This window comes from Bubalus kerabau, chromosome 1, assembly GCF_029407905.1.
Source record: "Bubalus kerabau isolate K-KA32 ecotype Philippines breed swamp buffalo chromosome 1, PCC_UOA_SB_1v2, whole genome shotgun sequence".
Classification (NCBI taxonomy): Eukaryota; Metazoa; Chordata; class Mammalia; order Artiodactyla; family Bovidae; genus Bubalus; species Bubalus kerabau.
Window position 1 is genome coordinate 74,545,706 of NC_073624.1, and position 17,620 is coordinate 74,563,325.

A 17,620-nucleotide genomic window follows, 5' to 3' on the forward strand; every position below is an offset into this window, starting at 1 on the left:
CCCTCATCCAGCTATATTTTTCTCCTTAATATTTATCTCCATCTGATCTATTGTGTTCTTACTTTGACTACTGTCAGACGACTGACAATACACACATCATCAAGAGAAAAGAACAGGTCATGAAATAGTATGGGGAGTTTATACACATGCTTTCAAAAGGTGTAATAGTCTCAACTCAATGCATAATAACTAGGAGAGATGAAGGGTCTCATTTTGCCAGTCAGATGTAAAATTCGAGGAAGGCTTGGTGCTCCGACCTGGGTGAATGAACAGCACAGGAGGTACCAAGAGAATGGAAGGATGATTCAGGAAAGGCACAGGAGGCAGAACATGGGGTGAGTCAGAACTGAAGAAAGCACTAGCCTGCCCAGGCAGCACTTACAGCTTCCCCTTCCTTACCAACAAAACCTTGATTTTTTAAATTAATTAATAAATTACATTTTAATTAGAGTATAATTGCTTTAAAATGTTCTGTTAGTTTGTCTCAGAATCAGCTATCAGTATACATATATCCCCTCTCTCTTAGCCGCTCTCCCACTCTCCCCTCAGCCAACCCCTCTAGGTCATCACAGAGCACCGAGCTGAGCTCCCTATGTTATACAGCAGCTTCCCACTGCTGCTGCTGCTGCTGCTAAGTCACTTCAGTCGTGTCCGACTCTGTGCGACCCCATAGACGGCAGCCCACGAGGCTCCCCCATCCCTGGGATTCTCCAGGCAAGAACACTGGAGTGGGTTGCCATTTCCTTCTCCACAGCTTCCCACTAGCTATTTATTTTACACATGGTAGGGTACATATGTCAACGCTACTCTCTCAATTCATTCCACCCTCTCCTTCCCCGCCCTGTGTCCACAAATCCATTCTATACCTCTGCATCCCTATTCCTGCCCCACAAATAGGTACAATCTGTACGATTCTTCTAGATTCCATATACATATATATATATATATATGTCAATATACAATATTTGTTTTTCTCTTTCTGTCTTACTTCACTCTATATGACAGACTCTAGGTAATCCACATCATTACAAATGACCCAATTTCATTCCTTTTTATGGCTGAGAAATATTCCATTATAGGTATGTACTACAACTTCTTTGTTTATTCATCTGTCAGTGGACATCTAGGTTGCTTCCATGTCCTGGCTATCATAAATAGTGCTGCAATAAACACTGCAGTACCTGTGTCTTTTTGAATTATGATTTTCTCAGGGTATATGCTTGATAGCTGGATGGCTGGGTCACATGGTAGTTCATTTGGGGAAACCTTGGGACCAGCCTAAAGTACTCACTGTCTTGAATTTCCCTGCAGTTAGGAGACTACTACATGAAATGCATTGGCCAAGGAGAACTGAAGCGAGAATTTCTAAAAAGCTTTTCTTTTTCTTATACAGGTAGTGACCTTTCTTGCTTTCCCTTCTCTTTGCCTCAGAAGGATATGCAACTTAGCGCCACAGCGGCCATCTTGTAGCCATGAGGTACCAGGTATGAGGCAAACACTTTCATGATAAGCATGGTGAAACAGAAAGGCAGAACGAGTCTGATTCCTACAGGAATCTGGTAGCTGTGGTTCTATCTCAAAAGTGCTTTCTCTGGACTTCTAATTTTTGCAGCCAAATGTGATTTAGAATTTTTAGGAGTTTTATCATTTTTTTATTGAAACATAGTTAATTTACAAAGTTGTGCCCATCTCTGCTGTACAAAGTGACTCAATTATACACATATATACATTCTTTTTTAATATTCTTTTCCATTATGGTTTATCCCAGAAGGGAAAATTGGAGATTGGATATAGTTCCCTGTGCTATACAGCAGGACCTTGGTGTTTACTCATTCTACATGTAACAGTTTGCATCTACCAATCCCAAATTCCCAGTGCATTCTTCTCCCACCCCCTTGGTAACCACAAGTCTGATTTCTAAGAATTTTTTACTTTCTTCTTTCAATTTACCATTTTTTTTACAATAAACATATGCTATTTATATAATTAGAAAAAAGCAATATGTATATGTATGTGTGTGTATATACTTGAGAATGGCTATGGAGAAAATATGTACTCTAAACGTGAAACAGAAATTGCTTTTTGTTCCCTGGTCCACTTACCCAACAAAGAAGAACCAGATCCTGAATTCCTGCACCTTCCTTTACGTCACCTTGTAGCGCACACAGAGGCAGCTCCAAGTATTTGGTCAGCAGTTAGTGCTGCAATCTCAGGGGGACCTTGGACCCAAACGGGGGCCAGTCTGAAAGTCCCCTGCCCCCCTTATGCCTGAGCAAAACGCTGAGCCTCACTGCTGCTTGTTTGATGTAAGAGAGGTCCTCAGACAGAATTCATCCCTCCAAAACAGAAGAGTTTCTGACAACAGCATAGTCTGCATAGCTCTCTGCTCCTCCTACTGATATTTCTCTTGCCAGCACCACAGCTCGGAGAAGACAATGGCCCCCCACTCCAGTACTCTTGCCTGGAAAATCCCATGGACGGAGGAGCCTGGTGGGCCATGGTCCATGGGGTCAAAAAGAGTCAGATACGACTGAGTGACTTCCCTTTCACTTTTCACTTCCATGCATTGGAGAGGGAAATGGCAACCCACTCCAGTGTTCTTGCCTGGAGAATCCCAGGGACAGGGGAGCCTGGTGGGCTGCCGTATATGGGGTCACAGAGTCGGACACGACTGAAGTGATTTAGCAGCAGCAGCAGCAGCATCACAGCTCAGTTGTGTGGCTCCAAATTCTTCCTGCTTGTGGTCCCTAAGCTATTACATCTCCTGGGCCCCCCTTCCTCTTCATATTCACCTGGTTGAAATTTAAGGGGGTCTAAGCAACAATAGACCTGCTTTCTTTCTCTCACTTGAATTCCGGACCAAGTCAGAAACAAGTCAAAAGAGCAAGGCAGAAAAGAATACAAAATGTACTTTTACAGATAAAGCTGGTGTTGGTGAATGTTTCCTCTATCAGCAAGTTAGCTTCCAGAATGAGACAGATTTGCCAACCCAGTCACGGTTTGCATCTGGCAATCCTAACTCCTCCCTCAAGAGGGGCCCTGCTCTTGTAAAACTATAACATGAAAAAGTAAAGCTGTATTCTCATAGATAGGTGGCTCCCAAAAATAAAACGAAGAGGAAGGGCTGGCCAAGGCATGCTCAGCTTCTCTTTCCAAACTCATCAAGGAGACCAAGGTCCTCTTCCTCCTGTTGAAGGGGCTTGCTTAGCTCACTCCTTCTCTCCCACGCCCACCAAGGGCAAGATCAGTGTGCCCCCTTCCTCCCCCACCTCATCAACAGACAACATCACCCCCACACGTCTAGCTCCTGCTGCCTACAAGAAGCTCACCCAAAAGTGGTGTCTGGTTAGGGTGTCAGATGCTCTAACTCTCCTTCCCACTCTTTCTTGGGCAGAGGTTTAATCTCTTCCAGCTTTATCCATTCATCTATATACTCTTTGCACCATTTGGGTCTCCATCTGAAGATCTGACTCTGGAGAAATACTCTCTGGATTAGGAACATATGAAAACACATATGGAGTCCCTTCAGCCAGCTCTGACTTCCAGAATCACAGAGGAAAAAAATCAGTCTTGTTCTATCGTTTTGGAAACAGAAATTTACTTTCAGCTTTGGGGAAACACCAGAGTTTTCAATCTAGTTCTGCCATTTTCTTGCTCTGAGACCTCAACTCTTTAGTGTAACCTAAGATCTGGTTTCTTTGTCTGTAAGATTGGAGTGTTAGTCATAGCATGGCTACCTTGTGTGCAAGTGTGCTAAGTCACTTCAGTCATGTCTGACTCTTTGCAACTCCATGGACTGTAGCACGCCAGCCTCCTCTGTCCATGGGATTCTCCAGGCAAGAATACTAGAATGGGTTACCATGCCCTCCTCCAGGGGGTCTTCCTGACCCAGGAATCAAACCCTTGTCTCTTACATTTCCTGCATTGGCCAGAGGGTCCTTTACCACCAGCACCACTTGGAAGCCCCAGCATAGCTGCCTTACAGAATACTTTTTGTAAATTTTTTCAGGAACAATATACCAAACACATAGGAGGTAATCAAGAAGTAATGGTTTCTTTGTACACCTGAAACTAATAAAATACCATACAACAATATAAAAAACTATACTTCAACTACAAAAGAGAAATAATGGTTGTCATTTCCTATCTCTAATCTAATGTAAGGGAAGTTTCTCTCAGAGAGCTTTATGGTAGTCTTTTGGTCCATCTAGCTTTTGGATAAATCTTTCCTTTCCTCTCTAAGGAAATCACACATCCTAAGTTAAAAAAAAGAAAAAGCTATTCCTCATTTTCCCTTCAGAGCACTACTGAAGCTAGTGAGTGAAAGTTGCTCAGTCGTGTCTGACTCTTTGCAATCCCAGCCTATGGGATTTCCCAGGCAAGGATCCTGGAGTGGGTTCCCATTTCCCTTCTCCAGGGGATCTTCCCAACCCAGGGATCAAACTCAGGTCTCCCACATTGTGAGCGGATTCTTCACCAGCTGAGCCACAAGGAAAGCCCACATAATCCAAAGACCAAAACTGTCTCAAAGCCAATAGTCAATATGGCTGCTGTAGAAGACAATGGAAGTCCTTAGGGGCTATGACTGTTATTCCAAGCCCCATCTGCTGACCTTGATATAACCTGGTGGGAACTAGTGGACCATACATCAATTCATTCTGTTCTCAAAGAACAAGAAGTAGCTTATGCCATAACTTCTCTCTGTAAAGCTAAACCATTATGAGTACTTGTCTGTGAATGGACAACATGCTGGTACCTCTGTTGATTTATTCTTTAAAGGAATAGCAGCTAGCCTAGGGCAGGGAGCAGTGGTCTTTAAGTAATGGTGGCTCAGTGGTAAAGAATCTGCCTGCAAGGCAGGAGACTTGTAGGAGACATGGAGTCAATCCCTAGGTCGGGAAGATCCCCTTGAGAAGGAAATGGCCACGCACTCCAGTATCCTTGCCTTGAAAATCTCATGAACGGAGGAGCCTGGCACAGTTCATGGGGTTGCAAAGAGTCAGTTATGACTGAACGACTAAACAACAAACAACAACATTCAGTGAATGAATGATCCAGGACCAAACATTTGATTCAAAGGGCTGCTATATAAAATGCATCAGGGAAAACACAGTGTCATTATTATGATCATTCTCTGCAAGTCCATTTGATTTTAAGTAATAATTCCCCCAATACAACATAGGGAGAACTCTCTTTGTACAACACTTCTGTGTGTCATAGACCTTTGTTATTTGCTGGACTCCAAGGATAGCTGATCAATCCTATTACAATGAATGCCCTAATCACAGGGATTTGCCAATTGAATTCGTGTCCTTAAAATAGCATTTTTCCTTTGGTTTGCATTATAATCTCAGGGAGAATTTAGTTTTATTATAATGATGTGGCTTTAGTTTTAATATATGTGTCATTCTCTTAAGAAGATATATTTAGACTCTTTTTGTAATGCAAATTCTCAACCCCTAATTTATATGTTGTCAACTGTATACTGTAGTATACTGTACTTGAATTTCTTAAAGCATGGCACACCTGAATTAGCTTTGGGGATAAAAGGAATACAGAGAAAATTGTAAGCAAAACATCTGATACAGTTTTACTTGCAAAGTTTAAATTTTCTGAATGGGATCAAGATGGCAAGGCTTGAAATGTAGCTGAAGGGAATAAAAGAACTATGGTAAATGTCTACATATCTGAGAGTGGTAGTGGCGAAGGTCTTATACCGTATTTCCTGGTGTATTTCTCCTTAGATATATCCACATATGTATACACACATTGGAGAGACCTAGTGGAGAATTTCCCTGTCTCTTCCCTAGAATCATTACTGTCCCATACATTCTTCTGTTATGTGATAATGGCCACTCTTGCCAGCATTCCCTTTTTAAAGTAGATTTTGCTTTAACTTTACCAAACAAGAAAAAGGATTGAATTTAAAAAGCAGTGTAAGTCTGCTGGCTACTGGGAGAGGGCCCGTCCTCAAATCTTTGGTCCTACAGAGGCCTCTCATTCCACCGTCCAGGTTTGCTTTGTCTTCTGGCCCACAGAGCAAACCTTTATCCAGCACCCGCAAGAGGCTGGGGGTAGGGGGCACTGTGGCCAGTCTGAGTGGGGGTGGGGGATGCTGTCCCTGCCCTCACTGAGCTTACAGTCCAAGGAATGTTTGATTAAATGAACCACTCAGATAATAGAGCCCATGACAGGATCCAGGTCAGAGGCTTTGGACTCCTCTGTCTTTGGACTCCAGACCCACCAGGCTCCTCTGTCCATGAGATTCCCCTATTGTTGTCCATGGCAAGAATACTGGAGTCGGTTGTCATTTCCTCCTTCAGAGGATCTTCCCAACCCAAGGATCGAACTCATGCCTTCTGCATTAGCAGGCATAATCTTTACCCACTGAACTATTGGGGAAGCCTCAATTTGTCCTATATTTTATCCATATTTGTCTTCCTAGAGTTTTCTTTGTTAAAGCCACACCGAATAAGGCTTAAGCCTCTTCTGCAAGAAGTTGCAGGTTTTTTAAAAACAGCCACCTTCTCCTTCTGAGTGATCTCTCCTTTAGGCTAAACAGACTCAGCTCTTTCAACCCCCTGACATGAATATGAATTCCCTAAACCTTTGTACTATAAGGCGATGGTACAAATGACTAAGAACCTAACCAATAATGGTTTAGACAAGATGTATGGTTTTCTGTCTAAAATTTCAGGGAGGTGAGCTATGACTAGTATGGCCCTGTACAACACCACAGACTTCCATCTTGTTCTTTTTGTACATGGCTTACATCTCAAGGTCTGAGTGTTAGCATCCAAGTTCTAAGCAACAGGACAGGGGAGGGGCAGAAAGATCTGAGTGTGCCTATGTACTGTCCCTTAGCAAGGACATCCAGAAATTGCCAATCTTGGCTATACTTCATTGATTCAAATTTAGTTGCATGCCTGCACATCTAAGGAAGAGAGGCTGGGAAATGCAATGTTTTCTAGGGAGCCATATGCCCTGCTAAACCTTGGAGGTACTCCTGCTTTAGGAAAGGGGGTTATGGGTACTGGGGCAACCAGTTGTATTTAGCATACCATCCCTTTGTTTCCTGTTACTCATGAAGTACAAAGCTGGCAGAGTCAAGCATTTCTGTCTTTATTATCCAAGCATATTCTTTGATTTCCTCACTTTTGGATCAGGCCAGCATCATATCCCCCCCAGGGGCCTTCAGGAAAATAAAATTTGCCTTGTTTGGTGGGCTTGTGGTAGAAGGAAATTGAGGCATCAATTTTTGTTGCTGATGTTCTGTTGTTGTCTTGCTTTTGTAGTCTTGTTGTCATTTTTCAGTCACCCAGTCATGTCTAACTCTTTGCTGTTCCATGGACTGCAGCACACCAGGCCTCCCTGTCCCTTACCAGCTCCCGAAGTTTGCCCAAGTTCATGTTCTTCTTCAATGAACACAGTCTTGATGAACCCAGGCACAAAATACAAACGCAGTCTCAGATCATCGGGACCATTTTCATAATCACATTGAACTACTGACCAGTATCAGGAATTGAGATTCTCTGCTAGTAGCAGATATCCAAGTGGCACGATAACTAATTAAGGGTTTATTCTTTCACATAAAGGGAGTTGGGAGGTCATATACTTCAGAGCTGACATAAAGGTTCCAAAATGCCATCAGGAACCCAGTGCTACCTTGTTGTTTTTCTCTGAAACCCTTACTTGTGTCCATCATCAATGACACAATGTGGCTGCTAGAGCTCCAGACATTATATCTATATTCTAGGCAGGAGGAAAGGGAAGAGCACAAGGCAAAAAAGATATCCGTCCTACATGAATCAATACCTTTAAACAGCTATCTTAAAAAACATTTGCAAAGATTCCCATTTATATCTCATTGGACAAAACTTTTTTTAGGGGGCAGGCTGGAAAATAAGTCTTAGCTAGGTACTGTGTTGCTCCAAATAAAATTAAAGTTTTATTATTAAGGAAGAGGAGAAAATAGAAATGGATAGTCAACACAGAGTCTCTGCATGTTACTGCTAACTCATGTGTCTGTTCTGTCTCATACCTACAGTTAGATATTTGGACCCAAGCAGAGGACCCTAAACCTTATCATAAAAAGTGCTCATTTCAGCCTATGAAAATCTTTTTAGATCCAATATACTCATTATTCTTCAAAACTAAATCATCTTTAAAGAAAGTTAAGTGAGCCAGCTGTTGAAATGTTCTTTCTGACTTTATACCAGTTGGTGAAATGATGAAGAGATGGTAATAATCTATCTCCCAATATTTTTCTCTGATGCCTCAGCTTCAAAGACTTCCATCTCTATTCCAGAACTCTGAGATCTTTTTGAACAATTTTGCTTTTTCTTTTTGCAGAAACTTTTTATTGCTAGGGAGATGTAATTATTATTTCAAAGAAAACTTTTTTAGTTCATCTTTCCCTTCTTTCATTTTACCAACTGTAGATCGCTAAGTTATTAAAGTGTTACCAGCATCCACCTCAGTACTGCTCTGTTCTTACCACCCCACCACCCCACCTTTTCAGAAAACCTTTAAACTAAAGCAAGAACTATTTTTGCGGCATAAACTTTGCCTGGTCAATGATCAAGTTTCTGCTCCTTTTTGAGAGCTTTGGCATAATCTAAATGAGTATATCTTTTTTTTTTTTTTTTTAATTAGAAATTTTAGTTCAGTAAATAATCCTCTGGGTAGAAAGTTGTTTCTTTTTTATTTTTTCCCTTTTTAAATGAGAGTTAATAATTATGTAATTGATCTTGTTTCATATTTTGAGGCTTTTCTAAGAAATAGAAATAATGACACTCTAACAACAACAAAACCAAATGGATTATTTTGAACCTTAAAAACAGCACCAAACAGTAGGAAAAACACTGCAATCACTAATTCCAGACCTTCTCTCTTGAGTCCTTATTTGCAAAATATTCTTTCGGATCCTTTCCTCTCACAAAAGGAACTGATGGCCCTTTGCAACATTTGAAAATCTGTGTACTCTCTGTTGAGGGTAAAGGGGCCCAGCCTTCTCCCTGAGGGGAGGGGAAATTCTTTGCATTCCTTCCTGATGAATCACACACACACACACACACACACACACACAGCATGGTTTCTCAGTGGCCCTTTGGTGGGATACCCTGTTACAGGCTGAGACCTCCAGTCACGAACCCTGCCATTTATTCACTGTACCACTGGGGCGCACAGGAAAACATTGTAGGCTTTAGTTTCCTTGCCTGTTCAATGGGGATGGTGATATCTACTGAGCAGGGTTCTTGTGGTTAATGAGATAACACAGGAAGCCTCTAAAATAAAATAATAAAAGATGAGCTAGTCCTCTTTTTTTTTTTTTCCTTTCCATGTTCCATTGTCAGTGCACCAGGTTGAATACTGTAGTCTGCAACACACTGCTTTTTACCTATTAGAACATGAGAAATACAGAGTTGACATGGTGTACCTGCCTGTGCTGCGCATGCACTGGCCAGAGGCAGCAGGAGCAGCAGACAGCTTTCACCCAATGAGCTTCATGTCAAACACTGTCTAGACGTTAGCATTTTAACTTCTCTCAACAATATAAGAGTGGTTGTCACTGTCATTTAGTTGCTAAGTCGCATCCGACACTTTTGCAACACCATGGACCATAGCCCGCCAGGCTCCTCTGTCCATGGGATTCTTCAGGCAAGAATACTGGAGCAGGTTGCCATTTCCTTCTCCAGGGGATCTTCCACGTGTCCTGCTTGGCACACAGATTCTTTACCACTGAGCCACCAAGGCTGTATATTGTCACCCTGCTTATTTAACTTATATGCAGAGTACATCATGAGAAACGCTGGGCTGGAGGAAGCACAAGGCGGAATCAAGATTATCAGGAGAAATATCAATCACCTCAGATATGCAGATGACACCACCCTTATGGCAGAAAGTGAAGAGGAACTAAAAAGCCTCTTGATGAGAGTGAAAGAGGAGAGTGAAAAAGTTGGCTTAAAGCTCAACATTCAGAAAACGAAGATCGTGGCATGTGGTCCCATCACTTCATGTGAAATAGATGGGGAAACAGTGGAAACAGTGTCAGACTTTATTTTTTGGGGCTCCAAAATCACTGCAGATGGTGACTGCAGCCATGAAATTAAAAGACGCTTACTCCTTGGAAGGAACGCTATGACCAACCTAGATAGCATATTCAAAAGCAGAGACATTACTTTGCCAACAAAGGTCCGTCTAGTCAAGGTTATGGTTTTTCCAGTGGTCACGTATGGATGTGAGAGTTGGACTGTGAAGAAGGCTGAGCACCGAAGAATTGATGCTTTTGAACTGTGGTATTGGAGAAGACTCTTGAGAGCCCCTTGGACTGCAAGGAGATCCAACCAGTCCATTCTGAAGGAGATCAGTCCTGGGTGTTCTTTGGAAGGACTGATGCTAAAGCTGAAACTCCAGTACTTTGGCCACCTCATGCGAAGAGTTGACTCATTGGAAAAGACTCTGATGCTGGGAGGGTTGGGGGCAGGAGGAAAAGGGGACGACAGAGGATGAGATGGCTGGATGGCATCACTGACTCGATGGATGTGAGTTCGAGTGAACTCCGGGAGATGGTGATGGATGGGGAGGCCTGGCATGCTGCAATTCATGGGGTCGCAAAGAGTCAGACACGATGAGCGACTGAACTGAACTGAACTGAGCCACCAAGAAAGCCCAATCGACGAGTTAGCATTGCCCTAATTTTGAGGAACAAGAGACTCTGAGAACTTAAGTCACAAAGTTGGTTAGTACAGAGTTGACAGTAAATGTCCTCTTTGTGTGTCAGAGACTCATGCCTTGTGTTAGGCAGATTTCTAAGAAGGCCCCAAATTTCACTCCTCTGTCATCCATATTTCATATAATCCCCTCCCCTAGAGTCTGGGTGGGACTGTGAGTCAGAGGGGAAAGTCGATGCTGTGATTACACTATAGCCTTTAAGACTCCATCTTGGCAGAAGTCAGGAAGATTCTCCTGATGACTTTGAAGAAGTAGGCAGCCATGTCATGAGGGGGCAGTAGGTTAAGACCTGACGGCAATATTCAGGAGCATTTTTAGCTGGTTCCCTTCTCCTTGCCAACATCTACCAAGAAAAGAAATTTCAGTCCTACAACCTGCGTTACTGAGTTTTGCCAACAATCTGAACAAGCTTGGAAGAGGGTCCAGATGAGAAGTGCAGTGCTGACAACACCTTGACTCCCACCTGTGAGACAGACACACCAAGTAGGGAAGCCAGACCTTCCACATCAGCACTTCTGACCTACAGAAACCAAGTCAACCCAAGTTCATGGGACTCTGTTACATGGCAACAGAAAATGAACACATACTCTTTCTACTAGGCTCAGCCGGACCCACAGTCAGGAGATAGAAGTTTTAGATTCTACCTGCACCTTCTTTGCCTACCAGCCCAGAGAGCTAGGAGCTTCCCAGATGGCATCAGTGGTAAAGAACCCACCCACCTGCCAACGCAGGAGACATAAGAGATGCAGATTGGTAGCAGAGACTGTTCTTTCTGCCTGGGGTCTCCTCCCTGCCTCTCAGCTTCCTTGCTTCACTTCTCTTATCCTTTTAAAACTCAGCCCAAGGGACACCTCCTACATCCTAGATGCCAAAAAATGTTTATTGACAGTGATATGGTAAAAATTCATTGCGTTACAAATCAGAAGGTCTTAGAGTAAAATTCTTTCCTCAAAATCCCCCTCAAAATTTTTTTCTGTATCTCTCATGTTTTATTTTGATGTATCTACTCTTTCCTTCTTATTATCATGTAAGAGCTCCCCATGGCTCAAATTCTATGTGATTTATATTTGTATTCAACTATATATGATTTAATAATAAATAATAAGTACATTAATTTAAAAAAGAGAGAGAGAGAGATACAGATTCGATCCCTGGGTTGGGAAGATCCCTTGTTGAAGGAAATGGCAACCCACTTGCCATTTCCAGTATTCTTGACTGGAAAATCCCAAGGACAGAGGAACTTGGTGGGTTACAGTCCATGGGGTCACAAAGAACTGGACATGACTGAAGCAACTTAACACTTAGCAACAGATAGCTAGGTCATTTCATTTTTTAAAGAGGAGCCCAATCATACTTGTCTTTTCTCCTTGATAGAGTGGCTGTGAAGCTTATCTAAAAAGGTGGACTTTAATGTTCTTGGGGGGATATAGAGGGCTATCTTAAGTGATATTTGAAATGTTTAACAACCAGTCAGAAAGGATGCTGGCCAGAAGCAATAGGCTCACACTGGTACATGCCGGGAAACATATCTCATAGGGCAGGTGGGAAAGGCATCTCCAGGTTCAGATAGTGATGTGTGGGAGCCCAGGACAATGTCACCATGAGGGAATTTGAGCTCATAAAGGAGAGATCTAGGACTTCCCTGGTGGTCCAGTGATTAAGACTCTGCACTTTCATTACAGGGGGCACAGGTTCCATCCCTGGTCAGGGAACTAAGATCCCGCAAGTCACAGGATTGAGTCAAAATTACTCCTGTCCAACTTTTTGTAACCCTGTGGATTGTAGCCCACCAGGCTCCTCTGTCCATGGAAGTCTCCAGGCAAGAATACTGGAGTGGGTTGCCATTCCCTTCTCCAGGGGATCTTCCTGACACAGGGACTGAACCCAGGTCTCCTGAATTGTGGGCATATTCTTTACCGTGTGAGCCACAAGGAAGCCATGGGGCACAGCCAAAAAAATAAAGAGAGAGAGAGAGAGAGGGAGAGACCTCCATTCAGAAACTCTCTGTTCTGGGTGTCTTATAGTTTGGCTTTCCCATTATTTTCTTTAAAGTCTCTCATATTTTCAACAACTGTCATGTCAACATATTCTTTCTAAAATAGACTCCACTATTAGAGAATGAACATCCTTCATCCTCTCCATACTTCTGAGAAACAGTGGTGTCATTAGCTCTTCCCTGAGTCTGCTCAAGCAGAACAAAATGAAAGATTATTTAATGCTCAGATGTATACTATTGAATGAAAAATGAGAGGTTGCTTCTTTACAGTGTCATTCACATTTATTCAATTTGACTGTGTTGATGCAAATTTTGACCTCCAAGTTCCACCTTTTCCCTGTAGATACTTTGCTTTTTTTCCTGCAGGTATTTTTGTCTTCTTTCCTAGGCTTAAGATTCCCAAAGTATCTCAGTTGTTTTAGTGGCCTAATTGTGCAGTGGCATATTTAAAAGTCATTATTTTCATCATCTATTAAATGCAGCCCAGAACAGTTTAAAAAATTGGGTGAGGCATTTTTGCAAAAGCATTTATGATGTGGGCTGCCAAGGAATGTGCAGCTGCAGGAGCTTCTTTCTCTAATCTCAGACTTTTACTTGAAAATGTATTAAGGGTGGATACCTGTGAAGAGGAACCAATTTGATCTCCCAAGAGCTAAAAGCACTGGCGAGAAAGACACACTTTGCCTGAACATGCTGAATCTACTGATCCTAGGAAGTGTTAGCACTTAAAAAGCAGTCTTTTTATATAGAAATGAGCTGCCCTAACTAGGACTGCACCTGCTATCTTACCAGTTACCCCCACTAAGAATGGTAATGGGCATCTGAGTTAAATTCACCCATTCCAGTCCATTTTAGTTCACTGATTCCTAAAATGTCAATGTTCACTCTTGCCATCTCCTGTTTGACCACTTCCAATTCACCTTGATTCACGGACCTAACATTCTAGGTTCCTGTATAATCTTGTTCTTTACAGCATCGGACTTTACTTTCATCACCAGTCACATCCACAATGGGGTGTTGTTTTTGCTTTGGCTCCGTCTCTGCATTCTTTCTGGAGTTATTTCTCCACTGATCTTCAGTAGCATATTGGGCACCTACCATCCTGGGGAGTTCATCTTTCAGTGTCCCATTTTTTGCCTTTTCATACTGTTCATGGGGTTCTCAAGGCAAGAATACTGAAGTGGTTGGCCATTCCCTTCTCTAGTGGACCACATTTTGTCAGAACTCTCCACTATGACCCGTGGTCTTGAGTGGCCCTACACTGCATGGCTCATAGTTTCATTGAGTTAGACTAGGTTGTGATGCATGTGATCAGTTTGATCAGTTTTCAGTGATTGTGGCTTTCATTCTGTCTGCCCTCTGATGGATAAGGATAAGAGGCTTATGGAAGCTTTCTGATGGGAGAGATTGACTGAGGGGGAAACTGGGTCTTGTTCTGATGCTGCAGGGCCATGCTCAGCAAATCTTTAATCCAATTTTCTGTTGATGGGTGGGACTGTGTTCCCTCCCTGTTGTTTGACCTGAGGCCAAACTATGGTAGAGGAAGTGAAGATAATGGCGACCTCCTTCAAAAGGTCCTGTGCACACACTGCCACATTCAGTGCCCCTGACCCTATAGCAGGCAAGCTATGACCAACCTAGACAGCATATTAAAAAGCAGAGACATTACTTTGCCAACAAAGGTCCGTCTAGTCAAAGCGATGGTTTTTCCAGTACTCATGTATGGATGTGAGAGTTGGACTATAAAGAAATCTGAGTGCCAAAGAATTGATGCTTTTGAGCTGTGGTGTTGGAGGAGACTCTTGAGAGTCCCTTGGACTGCAAGGAGATCCAACCAGTCCATCCTAAAGGAAATCAGTCATGAATATCCATTGGAAGGACTGATGCTGACACTGAAGCTCCAATACTCTGGCCACCTGATAAGAAGAACTGACTCACTGGAAAACACCCTCATGCTGGGAAAGATTGAAGGCAGGAAGAGAAGGGGACAATGAAGGGTGAGATGGTTGGATGGCATCACCAACTCGATGGACATGGGTTTGAGTAAGCTCCAGGAGTTGGTCATGGACAGGGAAGCTTGGTGTGCTGCAGTCCAGAGGGTCACAAAGAGCTGGACACAACTGAGCGAATGAACTGAACTGAAGTGAAGAATGGTAAGGCTATGGTGGTGGACACACTGCTGTGTCTGGTGACAGAATAAGGAGGGCTGCAATGGGACAAACTTCAAATGATGTTGGCAAATAGTGAGTGTCTCCTGGAGCTCAGATGTGGACCATGTAAAAGGGAGCCAACCTGGAACTGCCTTAGAAGGGGTCCTCCCCAGATAGGTAAGAGGAGTGGAAGAACAAAGCTAGTTTAGTTTCTCCTTATAACCTATAGATGTGACATCAGTCTGTCAACCAATTACAGCTGTATTTTTGAAGATTTTTAAAAATATGTTAATGCGATACTATAAACAATTGCTACTTAACAGAATGACAAGTTAAGTCACATTTGTTGGTATGGAGCCTTTTTGAGAACAGAAGACAAAAAAAGTTGAGTAACTTTTGAAATTAAACACTGAAGTAATTCACAAAAATGGGTGTTTATCATCCTCAATTCTAATTGGTAAATCATAATCCCAAAAGGATAATAGGAAAAGATAAACTGCATTATAAAAATTGGAGTACATATAATTTTCAATAAATTGTCTAAACACTACAAAGAGTTAAAAAGTGAAAATAAAAATTATTTTCCATTACAGAACACTAAATAACTAATTCCTTCTGAATTGCCTATATTACAATTTCTTTGGGAATGTACGGAATACACAGCCAGAATTCTTGCTAAAAGGAATTTCAACATTTATTTACTCAACCTCGTGAATGTAAATGTCATTTTAGGATAAAAGAGTTATTTGGGGGGGATGGGCTGGGAGCAAACATATAAGCTCCCAGGTTCCATGAAACAGTCTTATGTCTGTTCCACTCACCAGCAGGAATTATATTTGCAACAATGACTAAACCCAGAAACTTCTGTGAGGTTACTGGGCACAGAGGCCACACACATGATCTTCCCAGGAGAGGTGTGTTCCCAGGTGAAAGCTTTCATTCAGACCCTGTTGTCTAAAGAAGGAAGCAGGTTGGTAGTAACAATTGAATAGTGACAGAAGACAAAAGTGGAAGGAGAAAAAGTGATAATAACAACACTCTAAGGTCCCTTTCAATTTGCAAATTGATGGGCACGCAAACTGAAATGCCCACAGGGACTAGGAACATTAAGAGAAAGAAAAGCAAGCAGCTCTGAGAAAAGACAACAGGACAAATGCTGCAGAAAATAGCAACTGACACTTTGCTTCAGGAGCAAGGGCAGGAAGGAGCAGGGACAAGTGTTGGGAACTGGAGACTCCACGGCAGCGGGACACGTGGTGACTGAGCCTTCAGAGAAAGTGGATCCAACAGCCAAGACATTCAATGTCCCTGACTGCAATGCCCTGAATTTTTTCAATATTACCAACCAGTTTTTTAAAAGTTGAAAACACTGTTGAGCAGATAAAAAAGGGATGTTCTATGATCCATGGTATGTGATCAAAATATTTTTTTGAAAATAATAATTTGGTGTTATTCAGATTCTAGTAGAGTGCTTACTAGTGCCTAGAACTGTGCTTCACACATATTAATCTTTTTCATTCAAATTAATACATAGCACCACACAAGTAACAAAAGTGTCAAATGTAAATGTCATGGTTTCGTTTTTTGTATGCAAAAATAATTGACACATAAATAATTCTAAATAACTGCTCTTGATTACTGCTAATCATATCCTTAACCATGTGAGGAGGCACCTGGAATGGAGAGTAGGTCAAACAGTGCATGGTCTACCCTGATAAGATGAATTTAGAGAACTGGAGAACATTTATGAAAATATTGCAGAAATCAGACCTATTTATTAGCTGTCAGAGCCGTGTGCCTTTCATCACCTTCTACCAAACACTGTATTTGTTGTAGGAAGCACATAGGGATAGAAGAAAGATACAATCTGTAATTTCTGAGAATCTTTTTAAATGCAGTATTGCTATCTTGGTCTGTGAAGCAAAAACTCTAAGGAACCAAGTTTACTCTTGTAGAAAAGATCTACGGAGGCTACTTCACTGAAATATCAAAAATCTGTATCCAGTGATGACTGAAATGTCCTAGAAAGTCATTTTTTCCTTAAATTGTGCCCATTTAAAAGACTGCTTCCAAATAGGAAAAGGTACGTCAAGGCTGTATATTGTCACTCTGCTTATTTAACTTATATGCAGAGTTCATCATGAGAAATGCAAATCTGGAAGAAGCACAAGCTGGAATCAAGATTGCCAGGAGAAATATCAATCACGTCAGATATGCAGATGACACCACCCTTATGGCAGAAAGTGAAGAGGAACTAAAAAGCCTCTTGATGAAAGTGAAAGATGAGAGTGAAAAAGTTGGCTTAAAGCTCAACATTCAGAAAACTAAGATCATGGCATCTGGTCCCATCATTTCATGGCAAATAGATGGGGAAACAGTGTCAGACTTTATTTTGGGGGGCTCCAAAATCACTGCAGATGGTGATCGCAGCCATGAAATTAAAAGGCGCCTACTCCTTAGAAGGAAAGTTATGACCAACCTAGACAGCATATTCAAAAGCAGAAACATTGCTTTGCCAACAAAGGTCCATCTAGTCAAGGCTATGGTTTTTTCAGTAGTCATGTATGGATGAAAGAGTTGGACTGTGAAGAAAGCTGAGCGCCAAAGAATTGATGCTTTTGAACTGTGGTGTTGCAGAAGACTCTTGAGAGTCCCTTGGACTGCAAGTAAGTCCAATCAGTCCATCCTAAAGGAGATCAGTCCTGGGTGTTCTTTGGAAGGAATGATGCTAAAGCTGAAA